The following is a 23753-nucleotide window of genomic DNA, read 5'->3' as shown; positions in this document are numbered from 1 at the left end:
ACGCGATTTTGAACGATTTTTGACACCCACCCCCCTCGTCACACGGCGTCACAAAAAGTCAGACCCCCCCCCCTCAAATATGACGTCACAAAGCTCTGCACCCCCCCCCCCCCCAAAAAGCACATTCTTCAAATCGCTTTAAACTATTGCCATTGTAGTGCGTATTTAACGTGGCGCTGCACTCTGATGTTGTAGGAGAAAACATTTATTTTAAAAAGTGTATTTAATTAATTAGAACGTGTTGTCTATATGTATTTAAAGTTGCGCATTTTTACGTGACGTCACATTTCTCAACCCCTCCCCCCCCATCGTCACACATCGTCACAAATGTCTGACCCCCCCCCCACCCCTCCTAGGTGCGTGACGTCATTTACTGACGGCCCCCAATCGTTTCATCGTACCGACTGTGCTGGAGTGAAAATTTAAAAAGAGGTGGGGGGGGGGGAGGGGGACGTGGCTGGGCGGCCTATTATTGTGTGCTGACCGTGGGGGCCAGTTTTCACTCAGCACCGTTTGAATCTCGATAGGGGCATCTCTGCAACCTGCTTTGTTCACGCCACTGCTGGTGAAAAAAGACCTCCAACGAGCGGGAGCTCAAAAGGGGGGGGTATTTTGATCAAACTCTTTCAGAGTGGGCCAGACATCTTGGAAGTACCCACACTTTACCCCACCGCACACGTGACCTGACTGTGGTTACCCATATATATATACTACTGGGTGGACAGAGGTGGACGGGGGTTTGGGGGATATGAGAAACATTCCCATTGTTTTAATGGGTTAAACTTACCCATAGTTAGCACATTGTTTTAACTATTCATTACAATATGATGGTGCCCCTGAATCTATTTTCTGCCATTAGTTTCCGAGGTGAATTCCTACAGCGTGGCATCTGCTATACAATGGCTGTCAAAGAGACAAAGGTTTGCCGTTGTGCGTGTCAAAGTTGTCCCAAGTTCGAAAATAATATTCAATTAACTTAAACGTCACAAAATCATACGTATAGCAATATCTTTATAGCACAGGAAAAACTGTTCTTGGACAGTCAAACGTAGAAAGCAATGCAGTAGACTCTCGATTATCCGCGCTAATGACGGGGAAGATGGCCACGGATAATGAAAAATCGTGGATTAACCAAAAATATTACCATTTTCCACGGATCTGTATGCCAAAAATCACTAATATAGGTATGCTAACGATTGACCGATCGATGCACGTGCTCCGTGATAACACTTTCCTGCTCCCGTGCAGAAAACTCCACCCACTAAGATGCACGCCAATCAAAATCAAACTCCGCCCACTGTTGTAAAGATATGCAACTACTGTACTGTAGAGGGGTGATCACGTGGATTTAGGAATACCTGAATAACATCTTTGTTCAGTTTAAGCACGTGACTCGTAATAAACATTTCTGAAAATAACAATGTATAATTGTTTTTAGATTATTATATTAGGGCTGAAGGGAAAATCCATGAGTAATTTATTTATGTCAAAATCTCAAGTGCGCAGTTCAACCGTAAATTGGATAAACCGCACGCGGATTATCGAGAGTCCATTGTATGTGTCCATGCTCATCTACATTGCTGGGCCTTAACTAACGTTGGAAATTCCACATTCCAGGGCGGGGGCCAGACCCAATATAAAACTACTGATGACGTCTCACAATTAACCTCGGTGGGGATTAGTTCGTTGGCACTGTTATTAAATTATGTCAATTGTGGTATCAACCGATGGATTCAATGGATTTATCTAGACAATCACACTCCACTTCAAGACAACAAAATTACTTATATTTGTTGTTATTTTTAAACGACACTGCCAAATGGACGGCTGTCCTTTTTTTGGATAATTCCTGGCCCGGGAGATCGCGTGATTTGTAAATGACGTAAAGACTTGGCAGAGTCGTCGAGGCTCACTCTGGTCCCAGGCCAGTGAGGGAGCTTTACACCTGCTCACTCCGGGCTCATCCGTGTGTGTGGAAGAGGGCCACCCCGTCTGGCTTGCCTGCCGCTCCACCCCCACCCACCACCACCACCACCACCACCGAGTATAAATCTCAAGTAATTTGATTTGCGAACTTCTTTGCTTCCAGCCACCTGGTTCGAGCACCTGTCCGTCGGCGGAGCTCTCTGGGAGTTTAAACCGCGCTCCCACCTGCGCCACATTAGCGAGTCGTTTTAAACCTACGGAGCGCACGCCGCGAGATAACCGAATCGCCCACCCGCTCGTGCGCGCCGTCACGGGCGGGCCTGCGTTGGGAATAACTGGCTTTCGTTGCTGCTCTTCCTGCTGCTGCTGCTTTAGTAATAAAGCTTTAGTTTTCATTTGAGCATCTGTATAGGTATCTTATACTCACTGTGATTGCTGTGCTTGCTACTAAATGTGTATCTACTATTTAGGTAATAATCTATTGCGATTGTATCGTGTTATGGACGGCCCCCATAGGCGCCTCTTACAAAATACCATATCTCAGAGTGTTGACTGTCACCTGGCTTTGACTGATTCTCTTATTGACTGATGGACTAGTTGGGTGAAGGAATAGCTATCGTCTTTTTAGGAGACACACTAATTGAAGCAGTGGATTATCAATTGGCTGAAAGAGTTGGCATCAGCTGGCATATACACATTAACTCAAAATCATAACGTCATTATTAACATCTCAGAAATAAAGATGCTTAGAAATGGAAACATGCAAAAATAAAACTACAATGGCCTTTAAAATTATAATAAACGTATGAAAACATGTAAAGCAAGTAATTTGAAATGAAAAATAATACTTTGCTCAATATAATTATATTTATAATTGATCATTTTCTCTTTCTACGTGACGTTACCGAAAGAACCAAAGAATAATTATATGTTTTGATTTAAAGCTTTCGTGACTGCAGGGATTCATATTATTGGTTCTTTCGGTAAAGTCGCGTAGAAGGGAAACAATAAAATAAAAAAATATATAAAACTACGCTGCAATACATTATAGCCAAAGCATATCGTTATTATTATTGGTTCTTTCGGTAAAGTCACGTAGAAGGGAAACAATAAAATAATAAAAATATCAAACAATAAAATTCTCACGACGTTTCGACTGCAACACAAGCAATCATCATCATCTGTGATTATATGCTTTGGATATAATGTATTGCAGCGTAGTGATCACTGTATGTAACAGTGTGATGATGAAAGCAATATTTTCAATGTAAATGTGTCGATCTGCACACCACAACAAATTACTTTCAGGCCTCTAGACCTTCTACTAGTCCGTCAACTGGCCTATTTTGAGATTTGCACGATTCATCTTAGTGAGGCCTTCAAGGTTTATTTTAGCATTCTTTCCAAATGATTCCATCAGTTGACTAACAGAACTTCACCAGTACTTCAGAAGTCATTCTGCAGAAGTCTTTAGCAGATCTCCTTTTGGCCTACACCAGACCCTTTATCTGTTTATTCCCAAAAAACGTCTTTAATGGCTAATAAACACGTATTTTTGATGAACTATAAAACATTATTTTACTGACTTTGTTAATATTCATCGGCATATGCGCGTTACATTGATGTGGGTACAGCTGTACACCACACTAATGTGGAGTTTCCAATATGGCAAGTAGTTATGGATGCTCCCTGCACACACTTAGAAGCGTCATTTTTCCATTTCTGTCGATATACAGTTATTCTCCATCATCTTTTATTTCTTGACACGCTTGAAAACGTGTGCAGTTTTCTCTAAGTTTACTCAATAGTCCGTGATAGATAACACAAAACATGTAACATTTTGACGTGACTATTTATACCCTCGTGAACAGGCATGATACTATTACGCTTTTTATTCAACAACGTTTAAAGAACAGGTCATATTAATAATGTCAATCATAAAAAAAACACATTTATTAAATTTCTTAACAATGAATGCATGTGACATGTACAGTAGGCCTGCAAATGTTTAAACACAAGAGCAGCCAATAACCTATGCGCAAACCCTGAAATTACAGATGTGAAGGTGTGGGTGGGTTACATGCTTTTACAGATGGGCTCAGTGCACCTGGGACCTCGGCGTCTCCAATAATACTGGCGTGGGTGTTCTCCCAAGGCCTTTGAGTTCCGCGGTAAAAGCTGTAGTTCAGTTTTACCACAAGTATCCTTTCTGTCATTCTCAGCACCCACACAGCCACCCATGTCGGACGACGTTCCACCCCGTGATGCAGCAACGCACCAAAGGGGGCAAGGTGAGGGGGGGGGGGGAGGGTCTTTCTCAAGGCATCGTTTCCCACCGAGGCCTTGGGAAACTCTTGCTTTCTACCCAGTACATTTTAAGCAAAGCTCTTGGGGATAGCCTGAAGGGGAGCATGGCACCCACATCCAGTTGGACGTTGCCAGAACAGGATCAGACATTTCTTCTCTACTGATGGAACTGGCTGCCAAGGCCCCAAAGCACACAATGGCCCTGAGCACACAAAGAGAGTGTATTTGGCTCATTAATCTGAGCCTGCTTTGAATCTGCCGCCTGCAGTGTCCCTGGTCAGTTTAATATGCAGTAAAGGCCCTGTCCACAGTGATATCTGTCTGGTTCACGTGCCCTGTGGTAGCAGCTGCACTTCGTCTCACGTGAAGATCCCGTTGCCCAACTTATCTGTTAAATGTGTGGATTTCGCAGAAGGCATTTGGCAAACATTGTCATCGTCATTAGTCTGTGTGTGGAGTGCGAGTCGTGTATCTCGAGTATTAGCACATGAGTTTCGACATTGATGACTTCAGTTCTCAAGGTTTTTTTGATAAGATGAGAAACGTTTTGCAATACGTCTCAATAAGAAAACACTGCCTCTCTACCAAGCAAATGCATTGTAACAATGATGCGAAACATCTTACCTCTGCAAAACGTTACATTTCCAAGTGCAAGCTATCTATGCTTGCACTGATTTTTTTCATAACCACTGAAGCCCATTATTATGTTGTGCTGTCTATCCTATTTTTCATGGCATGAAGCCGTATAGCTTCACCTGTGCACTATGAAATTATGAATTTCAGCTTAGATTTATGGAAAGGTGTTTGCACATCATACAAGGATCCCCCGTATATCTTTAACAGACTGTAGGGTCAAGTGCTGTTTGCGAGCACCTATGAAAGCCGGCATGGCACATGAGGGGGTTGGTTCGCCAGCACTACGCCCGGCCGCCTTTGTCTCCCTAGTAGCGATGGTTACACACTGCACCAGGTACTCATTTGAGGCCGAATAGACCTAGTGGAGGCCCAGGACCAGTTCAAATAATCATCACTGGTGTCGGCCGTGAGCGGGAATCGAACTCGGGTCGCCGGGTTCCTAGCACAGCGTGCTGATCGCTACACCACTGGCTCCCCACATCATACAGACATATAAACACACAGATAGACGTGAGATATATGCAAGATATGTCGGAAAATGTAGCTAATGGGCAGGCACAGGTTCGCAGACAGACAACTAGGTAAATCTTTGTAGAAATTATGATTGAAGAACAATTACTTTAAACAACATTTATTCCAACATGTAATCACAAAATCCAGTCTGGAACCCGATGGCACAATCTCTCCCTCTAAAGCAAGCATTCCACCATCACAAAGCAATCCCAATAATGCGATAACTGCGCTCTTAACACCACCAAAACTCTATTTAATTGAAAACACATTTTTATTAACATTTTATGAAAACCAGTAGTCTTACAAATCTGCTTTGCTGGTGAAAATTATCGATCGGTTCATCGGTCTAACAGTGGTTTTATCTAGAGTTCTTGTACACAAGTCACAAACCCCATTGGATATAAATGATAAACTTATTTTGATTTACATTTATTTCAGCAAAGCTCTATAAAGACAATAAAAAAGACAAACAGGATGATATAGTGTGCAGGATCGTGTCAAACATATAAGCATCAGTATTCATGATGTGGACAGAGAGTTTTGAAACGAATCGAGACCTACGCCATAGCAGCTGAGGGCCGTTTTTCTTACTCTGAAAACACCAATCCATCATCATAAGTTACAGGAACTGCCTTTTAACATAAAAAAAAACTTACATGAAGATAACGTCTAGGCTATGGTGTTTCGTCAGCGCACAATGAGAAAACAGTCTTGGGACTGAGGTACCACATTACTAGACATCTGTTAAAAAGAGCTTCATGGCTCATTGGATTTCTCCTGCATACACATTACAAAATATGGCTACTTGAAGCTTCACTTTTTGGACAGAAAACCCAGATGGATAGGTTAATTTCAAAGCATTAAAAAAAATAAAGTAAAACTGTATAAATAGTCAAAACAGTGAACAAATTTCAAGAGTTTTCATGAGGGCTGATTTTTGGTGCATCCATATTTTATTATTTCATTTACAAAATCCAGATTTGTGGGCGCGATGTTAACTCCCTCGCCTGGTTTACAGGAAACCATGGGTTCGATCCCGATGCTGACGCCTGCATATTTGAAGTTGGCATGGTCTCCCCGTGGTCGCGTGGATTTTTCTCCGGGGCCTCTGGTTTATCTCTCCGCATTTAGAAACATGACTTTCGGAGTTTTTTGACTGCTATACTTTTCCACGTGATAAGCCACTTCGTTGCGGTATCATTTGTGGCCAGGCCCCTTGGGGAAAAAAAAGCAATATAGCTCAGTGGACTTTACCTGGAAATATAAAAGCCGAGCGCAACCACTGCCATAGCACTTACACTATATATACATTGAACTTCTTTCGCACCGTACATAGCCAAGCGTGTGCTAATCGGAGGCGCACCAATCACTTGTGCACAGCAAAAAGTGAGCGAGCGCCGCCCCGGGGGTCCTCGCGATCGACCGCAAGTGCTCGAGACACACATCTGTGGAACATATCTGTTGGATCCTCGCATCGCAGTTTTCCATGAAACCGTTGCGCTCACCCGCCCCGTGTCCCACTGCCGCTGCTGCTGCTGCGGCTGCGGCCGTACGTGCCTCTGCGTGCTCAGTCACATGCAGCGCACGTGGCCGGGTGCACGCCTGGCACAAGCGGCGCTCGGTGCGGCCAGAGGAGCCTACACTCACACATGGCCGTCGTGCCCAGCGCGCTACGACGCTCCCTCGCGCGTCAGCCCCGTGTGCCGCACCTTCCCGCGCCCGTGAATCTCACTCGGTTGCGCAGCGAACTCTTGACAGCGGGGGCTCCCACGAATAGAACGATGGTTGAATGTGGTCATTCACTGCGGCGGTGATCATTGATGGACAAGACTGATGGAGCGGTGAGATTGGCACACGTTGGTCGATGGTGTAGGGAGACCATTCAGCAGTTGAAAGGTCATGGCTGCTGATGATGATGCTGAATGAGTATTGATTACAAAATGACTTGTATTACTGTTAACATAATACAAATTACTTCTCCAGGTAAGGAATTGGGCCTTTGTTCTTCAATTGTTGTGCGAGGCTCCTATTGTTATTGCCCTCAGCTAGATCATTTCTTAATTTAGACGTTGGTTTTAACTTAAAAGTTGCTGAGAATGTCATTACACAGCAAGTAATATCCAAACCCAATCAGGTGATTTTGAATGAAATTGTTTCCGCCAAGTGATCAGATCATAGATCATAGATCTGATCACTTGATCCAGGGCAGAGTGCTTTGCAGTGTTTTATTGATTGGGATAAATAATTGGATATAAGTGTTCTGCAGGGAACACAAGAGTGAGTTTAGAGTAGAGTTACATATTGTAAAAATGTGTAGTATGTAGTCAACGGAGGTAATAGATATTTGCTGGAACTATCGAATTTTTTTTAGACCAAACAAGTAGTCTATGATTATCTTTGAAGATAAGTTATATGGGAACTTGTAGAATGTTATGGTTTTTGAAGGGAATATGGCAACCGCTTAAGAATGTAAGCTTGTGTGCAGTTAGCAGAGCCATCAATGTACTTTAACTGGTCTCCAGGAGGCAGTACCAAACTCTCACTGCAATCACCAGCCACCGCTTATCCACATAAAGCTCCTAAGGCACAGGGCAGCAGTTGGAAATGATGGGTGAACTGTTCTATGATGAGAATCGCACCATTTGCGGTCGAGAAAGCACGTGTGTGCGTGGCCAACTCATTAGGAAGCCACTCAAGCTATGCATCTAAATCCAAATCTCGATTGAAAAAACATTTTTAGAACTACTTTTTGTGTTAATTTGCTTGCCCTTCCCCCACACCTCCGATGAACACGGTTGGCTACATACAGTATGAATAAATTCAACAGACATACATAATTTATTAACACCAGTGGGTTATCGCAAAATGAAGTTCTGTTGCTCTTCCACCAGCAAAGCAACAAGTTGCATGGAGGCGTCTTCACATTCACGTTTCCGAGACCAAACTTTGCAGAGTTTGAGTTTTCCTCCATTCTGTGTCAGGATTTTGTTTCTGTGCTTTCCAAGTTCCTCCTACAACTAAAATACACTGAGCAAGAATTTTACCAAACATACAAAACAGGATTTGCCTGTAAAAGTTCGGTAAGCAAAATCAAATTTTTGTTCATTTCATAGTTATTTCTTAATGATCATGTGAAATTATTTGGAGCAAGATATCGTCAAATAAATATGACGTTAGCATGACCACAAAAACTACGAGAAGCTTATTTCAATATATAATGCACAGACTTGGCAGCACTATTTCACCACATAAATTAAAAAGTAAAAAGATCAACCATCTTTTGGGAATGGATTCTATAAATATAAAATATTATTAGCCATAATTGGAGCTTAAATAATCAGCAGAAACAAGTCTTCAGAATCATCGCATTTTTATGCGTTTGCTTAAATTTCAAAATTACCCACAATTAATAATTTGAAAACAAAATATATTCCCATGTGGTCTTGTATGTCCATGTAAATGAGATGTAACATCGCCATGTATCAGTCTGGAATAAACACATTCCGAATAAAAAAATATAATACGAGTCCAATATGTAGCAAATAATGTGTATACTTTCAGATTACATTTTAGGGACTAAGTTAGCAGCAGTTTACATGCACGGGCTAAAAATACATTTCACTACCATCACAATGTTTGCCTTCCACTCCTCTGCTGCACCATTATTGACAATAAAAACGTAAGCCTTTTGTACGACTTTTGGTGGGGAGGCATTGTTTGTCAATGACAAATGGGTATTTTCAGTCTTTGTTTTAAGCACTGCCTCTTATTTTTGCGTCACGTAAATATAAATGATAATTCCCGGCGTGCGTTGTAAGGATTGCCTCTCATGTTTCTCTTGAAGCTTCTTGGCAACTGTGGCTAAACACCACCTTCTCTGGCTGGTGCGTAGTGTACACAATCATCGGCCGAGCACAATGAAAGGGATGGCTTCTGTGCGGTACTTAAAGAGAATAAATAAACGAACGTAACAACCGCTTGAACTTCTGCCGAGACCAATTCAAAATCCATTCCTGGGAAAGGCACGGCAATTTCAATAAACAGTCATCACTTTGGATGATAGCTTGCGGGGGGAGGGGGGGGTCAGGCGGCTGTTTGCATAAGGTGCAACCATAAACACTCCGACGGGGACCGGAACGTGTTTGTGGGAGAAAAAAAAAATATCTAAAAGAGTGGCGGCAATTACTATCATTTTAGTGTCATAATTATAACTGTGCGACAGGCAGGCGATGCAGATGGAGCTTTCTAGGTCTTTAATGGAAGCGCTCACAAAATGTAATTATGGCAACATTTGCATTTCCTGTTCCCTTAACCGTGTCATCGCTCGACCAGCAAATCGCCCCCCCCCCCACTCTGCCTTATTTGTATCGCCGTGCCCGACCTTCTCGAAAGCAGGCGCGCTATAAGCAGCTGCCCAAACTGACGTCTGCCGTGCCATCACAGAGCCCATCTTTGGACATTCAAGCGACGCACACATTTCCACGTGCGAATGTTGTCACACTTGCATGTGCTGTCAGGGTGGACCAAACTGGTGTTATTACGACTTGATTCCACACTGGTGTTAACCCGCAAGCGCAGATGGACAATTCGTGATGGCTATCTTTATGAACGATTAGCTGAACACACACACAAGGTCAAAGTGCGTCTCGATTTAAGCATTGGCTTTGCACCGGCGGTCACCTCCATTGCTGACCCCGAGCCAGGAGTGGAAATTCCACGTTGCTGTGATAGGACCAGTCTGTTCACAGGTAGGTGTCTTTTCTGACAAAATATAAGAAAGTCCAACATTTCAAGTAACGGGAGAGATACATTCCCCCTGCAAGCCCTTCCGCTTCTTTCCACACCGAACATCAAGAGGGCATTGCCAGGGACCCCTTCACGGCTTGTTTAGCTTTCACTTTAACTCAACTGGTAAAAAAATCTGCTGCCGATCTACGTACGCTTTGTTGCCTAATAACAGCCCACGTCGCCGGAGAGAAGGAGGCGGGGGGGTGGGAGAGAGACGCCGCTTGCATTGTGAGGGACGCGATTGTTCTGCCACGAAAATGTCTGCACTTTGGGTCACAAACAAAGGCGCACCTGCTGGGTTACGATTACTAACATCGAATTATCCAATCGGCTCGTGTCGCTGAGGAGCATTCATTTGGCGCTGTGGGGGTAATTACAACACTGTGACATGCCGCTCCTCTCTCGGATTCGCCTCGGCACAGCAATTACACAAAGTGGTTTTATGTGTTGTTGAAATTTTGATTCGCGGTGTTAACATTTTTTTAACGTCTCTTTTTTTTCTCCCCCCCCCCTCCTCCTCCTCTCCATTGCTCGGTCTCATTCTCTCTCACAAACCTGAGAATCGTGTGTTAATGCACACTATAATTCCAGTGCTGTGTTGTGGTAAAGAGGCGAACTGTGATAGAAAAAGATCGTGGTTGCTCCCATTGTTGTGTCCGTGTTGAGGCCAGACAGACGGACGTTCCCAGGCGTACAAAATATTATCGGGCACAAAACACAGTGCCGGATTAAGCTCGCCTGTAGCAAATGTTTTTACTTGCATAGTAAAGTAATTGTTTTTTTCATTTGCTATGCAGCCAGATGATACGACAAATCACTAACCTTAAACACCCAGTTGCTCATAAAAGTTGAAGGCGGTATAGTACTATAGTAATAGAGCAAAGTGCAGAATAACTGAACCGGAAATGATCGCTTGAAAGCATTTAGCGCGGGATCCTTGAAAGTGCGGGGCCCGTAGCTACTACACATGCAGCAGCTACTACACATGCAGCAGCTACTACACATGCAGCAGCTACTACACATGCAGCAGCTACTACACATGCAGCAGCTACTACACATGCAGCAGCTACTACACATGCAGCAGCTACTACACATGCAGCAGCTACTACATAACGCAGTATACGCAGTAGTAGCTACTACACACGCAGAAGCTGCTACTACACACGCAGTAGTAGCTACTACATATGCAGCTACTTTTCCTTCGAGGATAATCCGGCACTGGGCACACAACACAAAACAGGTTTCTGACATTCAAACTTCTTCACTAAAATGCAGAATCGTAACCCTTCTGTGCATTTTTTTTAAACTAATTTTGTTTAACATTGCTGCGATGATGATGATGACCCAGAACTAAGCCAAAGTGTGTACACGCGTAAATTCAAGTTATCTCCAAACGACAACGCTGTCCTTTTAATATAACGGGCCTGGAAAGGAATCTAAAAATTATTTATAACTCACCGGGAAAGTTTGTGGGCCTAACTTTAGCAGCCAGCATTTGGTGCCTTGCATTTAGAGACAGCAGGCTACGAGCGTGTGATGACATGTTGTGACGAGTTGGGGCATGCCAGACCCTGCATCGCAACCTGTTTTCACCCCATCCCTAGGCTTCAAAATAAGTAAAATTGACAGCGCATTATGGGCCCATTTTTTTACCAAATGGACACCTATCACAAGGCATCAAGTCTACAATGACCACACATGCTTGTGGCAAAATATGCAAACGAACATGCTTTTGATATAATGTGTGTATGCATTGTCCTTTAAACTGCCTGGCCTACACCAGAGACCTTGTCCCACCAGTGTTGGGCAAAAGAACGCCAAAAAGCAAACAGCACAAAGACAATGCAAATATCAATACTTTATTGGCCCAGGTCGAGCTGTTTATGAGACCAGGCTTGATGGCTTGTGATAGATGTCTATTTGGTATTCTTGAGTAAAGCCTATTGATTCTTTTTCATCATCTTGATACTGGCAAAATGGGTCCCTTAAAATATGGGGCCCTTTTTAATTACCGAGTATTAATTTAGTTACCTTTCATGACAACGAGCTGGCAACCTGCTGTTCATCATCCACCAAACACCAGTCACCACCGACAACTCACCACCAACACTACCATGGCCACTATGATAATACGTTTTTCCCCTTTTTTCTGGCAACAAAACAGGTGTTAAGATGTTAAAACACCAAAATGAAACCTTTTACAAGGAATCACGTCTGCATTAACCACAATGCTTGTGGTCAGAATGCAAAGAAAAAACATTGTCTGATAATATATGCATTGCCCTTGAAACTGATTGGTCCACACCAGAGAGTTTTCTTTTGAGCCTCGTCTCAAACGGTGTTAGACCAGAGGATGCCAAAAGGCGCACAGCCCAAAGACAGCACAAAGACAATGCACTATCAGAGTAATGAGAGCTTGGGGTGAGCATCTACATCATGGGATCTCCTTTGCCAGTACCAACATATGATAATATATTATATGCATATATTGTTAGAGTATGTTTTTTTCTTTGCATTCTGACCACAAGCATCGTGGTTAATGCAGACATGATTACTTGTAAAAGGTTTCAGTTTGGTGTTTTAACATCTTAACACCTTGATTTGAAGTTTTCGTGACTGCAGGAATTCATACTCTTTGGTTCTTTCGTTAAAGTCACGTAGGTATAAAATAAAATAAATCACGACGTTTCGGGCGCAACACAAGCGTCCCATCATCAGGTGAGAAAATCTATTATCATAGTTTGGTACTGGCAAAGGAGATCCCATGACATGGCTACTATCTTCATCACCACCACCATCTTTCTCCGTTTCCCCATCAGCACTCTGCTTGATGGTGGCCGGGCGTCTCAGCGGACTGTTAAAACTCATATCAGCGCACTGGGGCCAACAGCTCTGATATCCTAGGTTTGAATTCGGGTTGCAGCAACCCAATATTAAAATGCATTCTTAAGTTAAGTGCGTTTGTCGTCTCAGCTTGGGGACCAAGAGGCACGCAAAAATATCATTGCATTATATGAGGCTTTTCATATAAATGTGGTATATTGCCATGCAATATACACTATTTCCAGGGCATGCAAGGGTGAGCAACATATTGTGGATAAAAAAGCTTATTGTTCGCACTTCAGGGGTTGCTGCTTCGTGGCATCTTCTGGAGCCGTTCTCTCACTTGGTATGAAGTTACTTTGCTCACTGACAGTTTTGAATGGACACTTCTTCATTTCATAACAAGATCCCGCAGATAGCACACATGTAACACAACTGGGGATCATTTAACCAAATAAAAACCCTCCAAGTTGGGAAGCCAGCTTATTGTCTTGCACTGAGAGCACAGCCACTGAGAAAGTGGAAATTCAGGACGGAGGAGTGCGCCAAATATGTGGCGTGTGCGCTTACCCCGTCCTGGCCCGTGAATGCCCACGTGGCAGGCACAGAAATCTCCTGCACGTGGCGCCTTCAAGTGGGAATGTGAAGCCCGCCAAACCCTGCGCTTTCTTGCGGATGCCAGAGATCCCAGGACATTCTTCGCATGAGTGAAGGCCATTGTGAGCCTGGCCATCACGGTCACATTTTCCACCTGTTTGTTGAGTTACGGTTTTGAAAATAAAATGCGGTCCTTCTGAAAACAAGGTTGTTTGTAGCCGAGTTTTTTTTTTACTTTGCTCATCTAATCAGATGAACACAGAAATCCCATGGAGTGCTGGACATGTGTGAAACAGAGCTCCAAAGCTCATCGGATTCCTCCAGTCTAAATGAAGATTCTTATTCTGAACCAGCCCAGTACCACTACGGTTGGAGAGAATAACTCATCAATCGAAGGTGGCAAGTTCCTGATTAGCGGTCAACTGAGCCCCTCATCCATTAGGAAGTCAACAGTGATTCTGTAGAAGTCGGACACCTGTCATAGGAATGTGGAATTTCCACCACAACATCAGGGCCACCAATATAGTTGAGCACAGCCCCATTAATTGTTTGCACAAGGGGATGCTGGAATAGTGCTGCGCTCAGAAGCGATAGTTAACATTCAGTAAAAAGCAAACTTGGTCAAAGAGCATGCTTGCCTTCAGTAGTTCTAAGCTAACCTTAACTTGCCTTCATATAAATACTCTTTCGCTAAGAGATGTTAGTACATTTGGAATCTCGCTGAGAATGATATCACCTTACACATGGTTGCATGCAGAATTAGAATGTATAATAATAGGGGCCCTTTATATAGCTGCAATGCTCACAGCTACAACTTACGCAAAGCATGACCAAAAATTCTTGGAACTTTACTTATCTGCATGTTTTGCATCTTGGAGACCAGTGACTTCAAATATGACGCATCTGCAATTAAACTAATTGTAATACAGTATAACCTTCATCTGGCCTCCCGAAGCCCATTATCAAATATCATGGTCCTTTCTAGATTTTAAGCTTTCGTGACTGCAAGGATCCATACTCTTTGGTTCTATACGTGACTTTACCGAATAGAACCAAAGAGTATCATGGTCCTACAATAGAACAAACCATATCGCACCTGCACATGAGCTGATTTAATTTCTCCATCTCTTTGCGGTGATTTTACCTTCAGGCGTCTTCTCTCATTTGGCTCCCATTCCGTTGTTAGTCTCGACCAGCAGCCATCATCCCTTCAAGCGATGTGTCGTGTCCAAACCCACTTACTTCTCTGAACAGTCAGTATGGTGTCTCTAACTTGAGTATTTTGTATCATCCACACGCTACTGTTTCGGTCTCGGATTGTATTCCGAAGCATGCATCTCTCTACGCTTCTTGGTGCACTTTTCAGATTTCGTTTTTAAAAAAATATTCAAATGTCCACGTTTCTGATCCATATGTCAAAGCACCTGCTGTGCTCTAATTTAAAAAAAAAAAACTTTATTCTCTTGGCAACTTGATGCGCTGCTTTTCATTATTAATAATCTCACATTTGCTGATGTCATTAATTCCAAGCAATGTATATGATCTGATATAGGAACTTAATAGTGACGGCTGCAATGTGTAGCTTGAGGTAATCGCAGGGTGAGCTAAAACGACATTCGTGTTCAAAACGTTTGCCAAACAATTGGAGATTTTCTGTCAGAGGGACACAACTTTAAGGTGGGCCGGGATCAATCTTATTAAACAAAGAGGAGAAACAAGAGCAGTTTACAGTGCTTTTGGAACATGTAACTTACGTTTATAATGCTCTTAATATGTTATACTGTAATTAACAGGCAGTGAATGTCATGTAGATTATACTTAGTCCCACCATAAAAATGCGAATTGTTTTTTTTTATTTCACCAGGTAAGCTCCACTGAGCTATATAGCTCTTTTTTTAAAAAGCGACCTGGCCACAAATGATAGCTCAACGAAGTGGCTTATCATGTGGAAATGTATAGCAGTCAAATACTCTAAACGCATGATTCTAAACGTGGAGGAAAAAACCGGAGGACCCGGAGAAAAATCCACACGGTCGCGAGGAGAACATGCAAACGCCAAATATGCAAGCATCGGGGTCGGAATCGACCCCACGACCTCCTGTATACCAGGCGAGGTAGTTAACGTCTCGCCACCATGCCACCCCTTATTAGGAATCATACACACACGCACACACGCGCGCAAGTCAGGCAAAATACGCGAATCTTTACATTGGTTCCCGGTCCAATGCAGGATCAATTTTAACAACACACTCACTCTGTTCAAAGCCCCACCCCCTCCCCTGTTATCTCAACGCCCAGTCCTCTCCATGCAATCTCCGCTCCAGAAACCAAGGCTTTCTATGGAAACCCCCCAGTCAACCTTTGCCACTCCACAGGAGATCACTGATTCTCCTCTAATGCCCCCATTATCTCAAACTCCCCCCCCCCCCGTTTACAGCCGTCATCTTTCTGCACCTATTTCAAGTCCAAGCTCAAGATTTTCCATTTATCCATTTGCCTACGACAAACTGCCCCCCTCCACAAAATAAGTATGCCTACTGTTCATTTCCAGCATCTTGTGATGCAGTTCCATTTAGATGCTATATAAACCAAAATTATAACTGCGTTGTATTGAACCCCCGCAAAAGCAAAATTACACATCGCGTTTGCATGAAGCCCACAGTGTGCAAGCACTATTGTGCTCCTCTTATATCTGCACTGGCACGTGTGTGTATAAATATCACGGTCAAGAGGTCACGTATATCCAATACCATATGATCCCACCGCAGTTTGCTGTCACTGTCCCCTTCTAGATACCACAACTGTTTCACTCTGAGCACCCAACTCTCAGTCCACTCTTGCACTCATATCGTCACTATCTAACTTCACGTTTTCCGTTGGCGTTCACTTGAATGTCTTTATTCCATAACCTGTCCTCCTCCATACACCCATGACAGCTTCCCCTGTCTGGTGAAGTCTTGAGTACCGTCTTGTTGCGTTCTATTCAGGGCATTCAATGCGCTTAACCATACACGCCCGAAAAGTTCTAGAATCTACCCCATGCACGTACAATCAAAGGCCACGCACCTATTTTTCTCGCGGCTCCATTGAAGTCCATCGCAGTGAGCCATACTCTAATAGACATTACGCCTGCCTGAAATGTACATTTAGTAGCAATAAATGTGCATTTTAATTCTTCCAAAGTGGTGTTTGTAGTCTTTTAATAGCCCACCTCACTAACTCAAGACAGTTTACATTTGACGAACAGGATCTTCATGAAATGAAAAGCACAAAAATTCCATAAGTAAACAAGAACAATCCTTCCATCAACTTGTGCTAGCACAAGGGCTAAAAATAATTCAATAATTGATCCTTTTCATTTTGTATTTAATGACAAAAATAAAATAAAAATTGGAATGTATAATAATTCATGATTTTGTCTTGAAGGAAAATTAAAGATAGACTTGACGTTAGGAGTTAGAGTTCACATCCATGGTAATTGGGATGCAAGCAATCGAGCTAAGGATGTGGTTTTAAAACAAGTGAGTGTTCAGAAAGGAACAAAATATTGGTTATTATAATACATTTTATTTGTGAGCGCTTTTCTGAATACTCAAAGACACTTTACATAAAATCATAAAAGCAGCAAAAACAACATCAAATGGTAAAAACACTAAAAACACATCAAACTTAGCTAACATTAAAAGCAATTTTAAAAAGGTGAGTTTTAGTCAATGATTTGAACGCTGGAAGGTCGGTGCAGTCACGCATTTGTTTTGGGAGAGAGTTCCAAAGTGAGGGGGGCAGCTATAGAGAAGGCTCTGTCGCCCCAGGTTCGACGCTTGGTCCTGAGAGGTGGAGTCAGGAGGTTGGTGTCAGATGAGCGAAGGCTACGGGATGGGTTGTGGCGGTGGAGCAGGTCAGTGAGGTAGGAAGGGGCCTGGTTATGAAGGGCTTTATGTGTGAGGAGGAGGATTTTGAATTGAATTCGTTGTGGAACCGGGAGCCAATGGAGGTTCTGGAGGACAGGGGTAATGTGGTCACCGGTGCGGTTGTGAGTGAGCAGACGAGCAGCAGAGTTCTGGATGTACTGGCGTTTATTTAATGTTTTGGTTGAGGTGCCGTATAGGATGCTGTTGCAATAATCGATTCTGGAGGTGATGAAGGCGTGGATGAGGGTTTCTGCAGCGGAGAAAGAGAGTGATGGGCGAAGTCTGGAGATGTTTTTGAGGTGAAAAAAGGGAGTTCTGGTGATTTGTTTTATGTGGTGTTCAAAGGAGAGGTTATTGTCACAAATGACTCCAAGGTTGCGACTTTGAAGGGATGGAGACAGGGTGAAGGTGTCGACAGTGACGGAGAAACTACGAATAGATTTAGTGATAGATTTGGGACTGATGATGATGTTTTGTCGTAGTTAAGTTTCAGGAAATTGGTGTGCATCCACGATTTAATGTCAGCGAGGCAGTTAGAGTGAGCGGAGTGGGTGGTGGAGGTGATGGATTTGGTGGAGATGTAGAGCTGGACATCATCGGCATAGCAGTGAAAGTTAAGACCATGGTAGCGAATGACGTTGCCAAGGGGAAGCAGGTATAGTATGAAGAGCAAAGGACCAAGCACTGAGCCCTGGGGGACACCTTGGGACAACGGAGCGGTGGAGGAGGTGCAGTTGTTAATGTGGATGAACTGTTGTCTGTCGGTGAGATAAGATTGGAGCCAGGAGAGGGCGGTGCCAGTGATGTTGAGGGTAGATTTGAGGCTAGAGAGAAGAATGGTGTGGTTGATAGTGTCAAAAGCTGAAGTGAGGTCCAGGAGGATGAGGATGCTGAGGTGACCAGAGTCTGCAGAGAGGAGGATGTCGTTGGTAACTCTGAGGAGGGCTGTTTCAGTGCTGTGCTGTGAACGGAAGCCGGATTGAAATGGTTCAAACAGGTCATTTGAGGAGAGGTGGGTTTTGAGTTGTTTTGCGACAATGCGTTCCATATTCTTAGTTTTTTCGGTAAAGTCACGTTGAAGGGAGATTGGAAATGGGCCGAAAGTTTGACATAATGTTGGGGTTTTTTGAGAATGGGGGTGACAGCAGCCAGTTTGAGTGAACGTGGGATTGAGCCAGAGTTGAGAGAGGAGTTAATGATTTTTGTGATGAGTGTGGAGATAGCTGGTAAACAGTCTTTGATGAGGTGGGATGGGATGGGGTCCAGGACACATGTTGATGTTTTCATCCCTGTCAAGATTTTAGACAGCTCCCCTGGCGACACTGGGGAGAACTGAGACAGTGGCTGGAGGTGTAGGGGGGGGGAACAAATGATGGAATGATAGAGCAGAGAGCGGTGGCAGAAAAAGAGGACAGGTTGGTGTAAATGGTGTCAATTTTGGTCTGAAAGAATGATAGAAAAGTGTTGCATTTATCAGTTGTGAATGAGTTAACGATATTGTCACTGGGTTTGAGAAGTTTATTTACTGTGTAGAAAAGAGCCTTCGGGTTGGTAGAACCAGATTGTATGAGGTGTGAGTAGTAGGTGAACCGGGTAGTGTTAAGAGCTTCCTTATACTGCTGAAGGTAATCTGTGTAAGCTTGTAGATGAACAGTTAAACCAGTTTTCTTATGGAGCCTTTCAAGCTGACGCTTACGGGATTTCATTTTGTGCAGAATAGGAGTGTACCAGGGAGCAGAGTGAGCGAATGAGACAGTTTTAGTTTTGATGGGAGCCAGATGATCGAGACTGGTGGAAAGTGTTTAATTGTAGTAGTTGGTGAGATCGGAAGGGTTGTCAGTCACGGGTGGGGGGGAGGAGGACATTTTGCTTGCAAGAGAGGCTGAAAGAGCAGGACTAGAGATGGATTTAAGATTTCTGAAAGAAACCGTCCTTTTGTCCTTGGTTGTAGAAATGGGGAGATCAATGTTCATGGTGATTGCCAGGTTGTCAGAGATGTTGAGGTTGTGGGGCTCGAGGAGCCATATGGTGAGACCAGTAGAGCAGGCCAGATCCAAAATGTGACCATGGCTGTGGGCTGGAAAGTTGACATGTTGGGTGAAATTGAAGCAGTGTAACAGTTCCAGAAATTCAGGAGTAAATTTACAGTCAGTGTCAATGTGGATGTTGAAATCTCCCAGGAGCAGTATAGAAGGTGAGATGGCAGATAACTGAGTTAAAAAGTCAGAAAAGTCAGAGAGAAAGGAAGGATTTGGTTAGGGGGGGTCGGTAGATTATGGCAGTGACCAGAGGAGTGGGACCAGAGAGCTTCAAAGTGATGTGTTCAAAGGACTGAACAGCAGGGATGGAGATGGTGGATGCGTTAATGTCCTTTCTGTACACTTCGGCGACACCACCTCCCCGCCCCTCAGATCGGGGTTTGTCCATGTATGTATATCCTGTAGGTGTAGTCTGGTTGAGTGCGTAATAGTCCATTGGTTTATGCCAAGTTTCAGTGATACAGAGAAAATCTAGGTTATTGTCAGTAATTAATTCATTTAAAATGAGGCTTTTATTGTTTAGTGAGCGGGTGTTGAGCAAAGCCAGTTTCAGGTGATTTTGCTTCGTGGTGAATTGAGAGGACCGAGGGATGGGGCGGAGATTGGTTAGGTGCACGTGTCGTACGTTGTGATGACGTATTGAGGAAGGTGTGGTGCGCAAACAGGACCAGATGGATGGAATGGAGTTTGGGGTTGAGTAGTTGTAATTGAACATACGACCAGAGCCTCTGTGAAGCGGACGGCGATTTAGTTCAGTTTCTCGGTAAATGTCAATGCAGTCCAAACGAAGGTGGTCGTTGATTAAGTGGAAGCCGGCGGTGGAGTGGAGCGGTGGCATTATCCAGGTGTGTAGCTAGCGCTAGCTTGTACCCAGATGCCCGGTGTCTTGTAAATGGGAGGGTGTCCACGGCTCCCAGGCGCCGCTCCGGCTTCTCGACGATGGCTCTGCGACCGCTGCGTGACGGGAGCCGTGGGTGAGCCGCGGCCGCAGGCCAGAAACCGCCGCCGCAACCAGCGCCGCGTAGACGCCGAGGGCGAGGGGGGAAGCCGAACGGGGAGCTCGCGATGTTGGTGCCACGTGGAGCAGTCGTGCCTTGACGTCTCTCGCTGCCGCAGTCGCCGAGTCGTCTCGCGTACGTTTGATTCGCTTTCACTTCCCGCGACACCACGGGGAACAGCACAGCCGGGCGGCTTGAAAGGGAATCCCTTCGACACGAACCTTTAGAAACCTCGTGTCGCCGCAATAATCAGCATCTTGCGTCGCTTATCAAATGGAGCTTGTGCATTGATTTCAGTAGTCTCCACCAGTGTGTGTTGTGATACTGCAAGCATGCTCGCTGCCGGGCCTCATTAGTGCATTATCATCAGCCTCTCCACCACCCTTCAACCTGCATGAAATATCAGCGCTTCTAGCCACTTTTGAGTGTAGAGGGGAATTATGGAGGCAGTTCTGCACATCACTCGGTGTGACACGGGACACACATCGACACATCTGTGTTCCACGTTCGCGCCCACGTGTCCCGTGCAAGCGGCACATCAACGATGGAAAAGCTGACAAAATCTTTGCAAGGTGGTATTATTTTTGGTTCCAAGTTGAATACCGACGTGAAAATAATATCAATTGTTTAGTATGCAGCTTGACGTTCATGAAACCTCATACGACTCGTGGCATTCGCTGTTTTGCAACAGCTTCGATGGGATGGCAATAATCAATTCCTGCTGTCTCCCCAAAACTTTGGACAACCACACAGCATTCCTGTTTTCCCACAATGGCCCACTCTCCTGCCTCGGTCATCAACAAAGAGTGCTACAACCTTGATTTAAAACCTTGTGCCAATATGTGCCTTCAAACATTTGTATTTGCTATTTTTATACACGACGCTTTGCACCAGAGGTACAGTAATGCACCAGAGGTACACTATATATATGAATTGATTGTGAAATGGTTAGGTTGTTTTAAAACAGTTTTAAAGAACCGCTAAACTGATTGTGACGAGGCCATTGCCAGAGTCAAATTCAAACAGAATAAAAATGGGGTTATAGAATTTTTCACATAGATCGTAAAACATCGTCATAACCCTTCATAACCCTGAACATTCTTTGTATTTCAACTCTTTAATGAAAATCGGAATCGGTTCATGGCTCAATCCACAATTTGTAGACTACAATTTGAAATACTGTTCAGTTCAGCCCATCACCCTTCTGAGACTGATCAAATGAATACAAGTTTGCGGGACTTCAATCACAGTCGCGTAATGAGCTGGGCCCCCACCACCACCACAACGTGACGTTTACACCATTGCCTCAGGGCCTCCAGTGATGATGAACACTGCTCTAATGCTTGAGTGGGGAACACACTTTGCATTTTTCAATTTTTTTTATTGCAGTGTTGTTTTCCATTCACTTCATTTTCCTGTTTAAGTTAAAATTTTGGTTTGCAAAATGGCATTTCAATTCGTCTGAAGTTTTTAAATTGTTTTCATGAAAGTTAGAATTTTACACGTTCCTCTGTAATTTTCATTTTTCACATTTTTCTTCTCCCACTTAATTTTTTTAATGTTGATGTTATTTTATGCATCCCTTCGGCTCCAAAGATTATAGTGTACAAAAATAACGAACATCATGAAGATAAAAAGAGAGATAATGAATCAATCAATCAATCACGGTTCATTAACATTCAATTTCCAAACTTTTCCGGAAATTCCACCGGCTGTAATTTTCAGGAATGGTCATTGCCCTTCATGCATATAAGGCTTTTGACACCGATTTTTCCAGGGGGGTATTGGGTGCAGTGCCATTCCACACTAAACCCAGCAGCTAATCACTTACAAGGGGTGGGAAAAGGGCATTCTGCCGTGGGCATCATGTGTGACACACACTGGCTCTGGTCCATCTGACACACACATGTAGCAGACTCGTTCCATGAAGCAAGGCGGCAGACCAGTTCCACAAAGCCATGTACAGCCATGCACAGTGCTGCATCTGATGTGCATGGGAGATTAGGGAAGGCCACAGCAGTGAAGTAGCAAAGGCAAAGGCAAAAATCCCCCTCATAGCTTTTACAGACTGTTGGGGAAAGTGCTGTTAGCGAGCACCCAGCACGGAACACAGTGAAGTAGCTACACTCCTGTCACAACAAAGATAAAACAAAGATCCCCCATATAGCCTTAACAGACTGTAGGGGCAAGTGCTGTTAGCGAGCACCTATGAAGGCCAGAACGGTACACGAGGGGGTGGGTGGCCAGCACCACGCCCGACCGCCTTTGTCTCCCTAGTGGCAATGTTTACACACCGCACCAGGTACTCATTTGAGGCTGAGTCGACCTAGGGGAGGCCCGGGACCGGTTCAGATAATCGTCACTGGTGTTGGCCGTGAGCGGGAATCGAACCCGGGTCGCCAGGTTCATAGCGCAGCGCGCTAACCGCTACACCACCGCTCCCCACACACACACACGTCTGTGTGTAGGTATATGTGGGGAGCAGTGGCACGGTGATTAGCACACCACGCTACGTACCTTTACATCAAACCACTCTCCACCTTAATTTTTTTTTTAAAGCTTTCGTGACTGCAGTAATTCATATTCTTAGTTTTTTTCCGTTAAGTCACGTTGAAGGGAAACAATAAAATATATATAAAACAATAAAAATTCTCACGACGTTTCGACCATAACACAAACGGTCGTCATCAGGTGTGTCGGTTTGCATACATTTATTTATTTTTAAACGGTGTATTTATTTATAAAAAACGTTAGCGCCACGCGCAGCGATTTGGCAGTTTATTTAGAAGGACTAGTCCATCTATGTTCTGAAAAGAGGAGGGGGGAGACGAAAAATTTAATGTATGCTGATAAACCATTTCAGGTCTTAATTGATTGTTCACGCTTACAGTGGCTTTCAGACAGCATACATTAAATTTTTCGTCTCCCCCCTACTCTTTTCAGAACATAGATGGACTAGTCCTTCTAAATAAACTGCCAAATCGCTGCGCGTGGTGCTAACGTTTTTTATAAATAAATGCACCGGTTTTAAATAAATAAATTAAAGCGGACCGACACACCTGATGACGACCGTTTGTGTTATGGTCGAAACGTCGTGAGAATTTTTATTGTTTTATATATATTTTATTATTAATTTATTGTTTCCCTTCAACGCGACTTTACCGAAAGAACTAAGAATACACTCTCCACCTTAATAACAAAGCTTGGTCTCCAAT

General features: G+C 43.8%; 1 long non-coding RNA gene across 3 annotated transcripts in view; it reads left to right on the top strand.

Annotated features, from left to right (window-relative positions):
- The window catches only part of LOC116938782 (uncharacterized), a 105467-nt gene that overhangs the window by 64419 nt on the left and 17295 nt on the right, over positions 1 to 23753 (top strand). For all 3 annotated transcript variants that reach the window (XR_012930577.1, XR_012930576.1, XR_004402325.2), the window contains exon 3: positions 4149 to 4217. This is a non-coding gene — a long non-coding RNA (uncharacterized LOC116938782). The remainder of the gene's footprint in view (positions 1 to 4148; positions 4218 to 23753) is intronic.

Source organism: Petromyzon marinus, chromosome 4 (assembly GCF_048934315.1).
Source record: "Petromyzon marinus isolate PM22_M1 ecotype Great Lakes invasive population chromosome 4, UKy_Petmar_22M1.pri1.0, whole genome shotgun sequence".
Lineage (NCBI taxonomy): Eukaryota > Metazoa > Chordata > Hyperoartia > Petromyzontiformes > Petromyzontidae > Petromyzon > Petromyzon marinus.
The sequence above is the reverse complement of the archived record's forward strand: the minus strand, read 5'-3'. Positions and strand labels throughout refer to the sequence as shown.